Source organism: Dipodomys merriami, unplaced genomic scaffold, assembly GCF_024711535.1.
Source record: "Dipodomys merriami isolate MVZ:Mamm:240054 unplaced genomic scaffold, mDipMer1.0.p SCAF_186, whole genome shotgun sequence".
In the NCBI taxonomy this organism is placed as follows: domain Eukaryota; kingdom Metazoa; phylum Chordata; class Mammalia; order Rodentia; family Heteromyidae; genus Dipodomys; species Dipodomys merriami.
Window position 1 is genome coordinate 634,365 of NW_027203226.1, and position 5,157 is coordinate 639,521.

Consider the following 5,157-nt stretch of genomic DNA (forward strand, 5'->3'; position numbering starts at 1 on the left):
GGCTAATAATATTTAGTGAATAATTTTGACCAATTACTTTGCCAGAACAAAGAAGGAAATATTTAATTCAAATCACTTGACTTAAACTTATGAATAAAAGTAGTCAATAGAAATGAGAGAAAACGTAGACTACTGTTTCCTCTCCAATGGAGTAATGGGTTCTTGATCTTGTTTCTTCCATTCTATCTTCACAAGCTATCAAGTGTGGCTCAGGACTGGAATATCCTTTCAGACCAAGAGAACTCGCAGAAGAAAATATTTGCAGCAGATGTAGGTGATTTATAACCTTAAACAGTCTATTTAAATCTGTTAAAATTTCTCCTCTACCCCAAATTGCTCACTTCGAACAGCTTTGTATGCTTTTCCCAAGATTGTCCTTCATTAACTATTTAAAATTTTGAGAGGTCATAATCAGACTCTATAGAGATTGCTGTTTGGTTGTGCTTTTTGTGTGTTTTTGCTTTTTGTTGTGTTTTTTCACTGAATTTCAAAAAGTTGTGAAAGTGTGTTACAAAAATGTCCATCTAATTGTCCAATGTTCCGGGATCAGAGTCACTCCTTCTATCATTCTCAACCAACCTCTTCTACAAGATTTATTTCTGATTTACCATTTCCTTTCTCACATGTGTATATAAGTATTCTAGCTGTACTTGCCCCTTGTTCCATTCTTCCTTCATTCTATGGCTTTATTATTATTCCTTTACTATTATTACTATTAATTCAATTTCCTGATACTCATTCTGTTAAACTGTCTGTTAGTACTTTGAAAGGTTTATATACATTCCATGGAGTTTCAATTCTGCATATACTTGAACTGATATCAGCTTATATTTCCATAATTCATTCATCTGAAGTAACAATTTGCAAGACTGGAGACATGAAGCACCTAGACATGATTTCATTGCCCTCCATTTGGAAGATTAATCTGTAGTCAACAAGAAAGTTTAAAAATGGCTTAGAATGTATTCCTAACTACCAGTTTTTCTAAATGGCTTTGTACAGTGGTGTGTGATTATTTTATTTTACATGGGATAATATTTTCAACTACCTATAAGTATTGGCAAAAGAAGAAATATAAAATTTACTACGGTAGAGGAATATGATAGAAATAGAAGACAGATTGTATGTTTGTCAAATCTCTGATGAGTACCCATATTCAAGACTTAAAGTCATATTTCTTACTATGTTAGACATATAGGGAAAACATAAAACACCATATGATAAGGCAACTATTCATGACTTTTTAAAATGTACTTATGTGATGAAATTTACTTTATTAGCTAATGTTTTGGTTTGAAATATTGGAAGCTGAACTATTTAACAAATTTTTGAAGGCACCTACTGAAAAACACAAATGGTGGGGGGTACTATTCCTACACTTTAATGAATGGTTGAACCTGTTTGGCATTAGTGCTGGGTGAATAAATCAACTCTATTGAAACTTGCTCCCTACACTTGAAAGACTAGTAACCTCACTAAATATCATCACTTGTAAAGTGTTATTTTGGCAAATGTGATTTTTAAAAGTTTATTTGAAAAGGAATATACTTTCAGCAGATTAAATTTAGGTTATCATTTGTTTGAGAATGACAACATTTTTATACTACAGAACCAAGTTTACTGAAGTACCAGTGTTTTGAAGCACTAAGGATCTTCTCAATTAATGTTTTTTGAATTACATTTGACCTCTATGTCAAGTATTCCTAGCATTGGTAGACCAATTATGGATCTATCGTTCAGGAACTATTTTTTAGCCTGCTGATACTGGACTGAAATCATTCATTAATCATTAGGAGAAGGGTATTACAAATAATCTTGTGACATTTGTGGTCTTTTCCACTCATATGGCATGGTCATCTGAAAATTGAAAGTTTGAATTACTGTACTTTCACATTTTGTGATTTCATCTTGCATTTTAAGTTGCTTTGCATTTCCCAATTGCTCACTGCTAATTCCTGCATTTCAAGGAATTGGGGCCCTGAAATATAAGAAATGAGAAATTGAGATGGGTCTTCAATTACTTTCTCTTGGCATGTTGCATGGGCATAGGTAGGAACTTTTGCCCTAGTTATCTGATGATGCAGATAACTGGGACCTGGGATCCTAGGACCCATGGATCCTGTAGAAGAATAATACCTTTTAGACATCATATTAGCAAAATTTGAGTATAATCAGTAGGAATGCTTCAGAAATATGGAGAAAAACAATTTGGGACCAGCGAGTTAAAACAATAAACAGAGCAGCAGAGTAAAATCCCTTATAGATTAGAGGAAAACAACATTGCTTTTTTTACCATGTGAATTCAGAAGACCAAGAACACGTAGAAAGTATCACAAGTTTATACTGAAAACATTGCATTGATACTTTTTATATTCTAATATATGTTCTAATCCTGATTATTTATATTCCAATCTATTTATTGGAATAATATAAAATAATTTGTCAAATTATCAATTAATTCCAGTAAGATCCACTGTGTGAAATATAAAATCAACACATATAAATATAAAATATATAATTATCTATAAGAAAATGTTTTGCATTGTTCCGTTGTGGTTAGGGAATCAAAGGCAACTGTTTTAAAGTATTATTCCATTGCCTCTACCTCATTGTTTGGGAGAATTAGAACTAAAGCTTTACCATTCGGGGATGTACAGCTTAGAGGCAAGAGGAAACACTGTGGTTAAAACACTACCAATTTAAGGCCTAATAACGAGGAGAAACATATGGACTTCTCCTGGAGCTATGGAATATATTTGGTGATAGAAAATCAGTGGTGTAACTTCCTGCCTGGTTGGATGGTAGTCAGGCCAAGACATTAGGTAATCATGCATATGAACAACTTTTTCACCTTCTTGGCTTTAGCTACTTTTGAAATGGTAGGGTGTAATAAGCAGTTATATTTTGAAAAAATACCTTCTAGTCCGAACAGTTCTGTCTGAACTGTTCGTCTCTATATAATCCCTTGTAACTAAGATTAGTTTTGCTCCAGTAAGACAATCTATGCTGTCAGGGTAAGACATTCTGGTTGGGCTGTTCCTACATGAAGCAAGGGTAAAAGGTCAAGGAGACATTTCTGCCAGCAAGACCTCATTTGGGAAATTTTAAGCTGCAGAAATTTAGAAGTAGCTCTTAAGCAAGGCTTACTTTGAATCCATTAGCTCCACAAAGCTAAATCAGTTAATAAATAAGTACTTGAAAATCCATCACCTTTGCACCTATCTATAACGGCTTCAAAGTATGATCAAATTTCAAATGAAAAAGACTTAAAATAGTCATTTACAAAAACTTGCAAATGTGAGCAATCGAACAAACAACATAAGTTTTTTCCACCATACACAGAATTTTACAGAAATAAGATGAATAGCAATTTTGGGAACAATAAGGTTTCCTTGTTACAAATAGGCAACCAAGGATATATACCTGTCTTAAGATTGCATCATTGATTACTTAAGTTTATAGGATACTACATGCTTCAGCAGCAGGTCTACCCGAATTACAATACAGAGATTTACATGCCTCTTGCACAAGGATGATATGAAAATTTGTGAAGTATTCCATATTTTTCATTCTTCAGATGCAAGAAATGAAAAAACAGTTATTCAAAAGTTGATTACAAATATACAAGTGTAATAATATATGTAATTCATAGAAATAAAAGTTAGTTTGACATCAGTGTATTCAATCTTCACTGTTTTAGAAAGGCCTTTACATAGCATAACCTTTATAAAACTTTTGAAATAAATAACATTGTCATTTTATCCCAAAGAAATAAAATTTTATAAGGACCTAGGAATTAAAAGAATCTTAAAATGTTTCTATATGGAATGCAATCTGAAAGGACACATTTATTAATGAACGTATGTATTATAAAACAATGTCGAATTCAAAGTACTATATCTAGGAGCGAATGAAATAGATTATGGACATTATACAAACAGAATACTAAATATTTTAAAATATACTTTTTCAGACAAGCACCAGAAATATCTTTAGTTTTTGTACTACTCATTTCAACAGATAAATTAACATTTTTTCTGATTTAAAAAATCACAAACTCTATAGAAATCATTATAGATGTATACAAACAACTCAAATATATTTTGACATCAAAGTCAGGCAATTCACTTGGAAGAATACCATGGAATACATGAATTTTTAAAGTAAGGTATTGCTGTTGCTTTGTATTGTGAAAATATTTTCTATGGTCACATAGGATGGACTGGCAATTTTGAAATTAAAGAAACTTAACTGATCCATTAGGACTTAGGAGAACAATTTGTACAGCTTTCCACAACTTCAAAGAGGTAGTGATACACACTTATCCTTTTGGCAATATCAAATTCAGTTTCTTCCAAGTTGTGCTTCAGACCTGGCTTGATATAATGGTTCAATAGAAGGAGATCCAGCGTATCATTGCTAAATCTATTCCCAGCAGCAAGATGCATGGGGGTCAAGAGGCCTTTAACTTGGCCATTGGTATCTGCATCATGATGAAATAAAGAAGCCACTCTGTTATTATTCCATATATAAGTACTGTGCAGGGATGTCCAGCCATTCGCAGTTATTGCATGAATATCTGCCTTGAGCCTCCAACTCATGGACAATATCTAAGTGTCCACTGTAGGCTTCTCGATGAAGAGGGGTATACTCATCGTCATCCCTAGTAATCACATGAGTGACCTTTTTGGAAAGTAGTCTCTGCACTGTAGTAAGGCGATTATTTTCAGCAGAACAAATAAGAAATTTGCTTGGATACTATTTCATTTTTTTTGCAATTGATACCATTTCTCACTTTTTCATCTTGTTCCTCAACTTCATCAGAATTGCCTAACCAGAGACTTTGAGTGCCAGTGAGAATGAGCTGTCCATGTATTTCCCCAATAGTTCACATTGGATGAAATGGTCAGAAAAATCTGGTGAATTTGCTGCATCTGTTTTTTCACTATTATTTCTTTTCTCTTTTTTCATTTTTACTATTCTAAATTATTCTAACTGGAGAGTAGGGAATTGGTAGAGAGCAGAGGAAAGATTTTCCTCCGTATTTAAAGGTACAGACTGAAAATGAGGACCAGTGTTGTCTTCTTGTGCAGCTTATTCTAAAAATGAGAAAACAGGAAATAATGTCTTCTATGTAAATGAATTGGGATATGGCAG

The 5,157-nt window shown here is 33.0% G+C and overlaps 1 pseudogene; it reads left to right on the forward strand.

The window, feature by feature from the left end:
- Positions 1-3,470: 3,470 nt before the first annotated feature.
- Positions 3,471-3,567, forward strand: LOC138830225 (U6 spliceosomal RNA; annotated as a pseudogene).
- Positions 3,568-5,157: the final 1,590 nt, after the last annotated feature.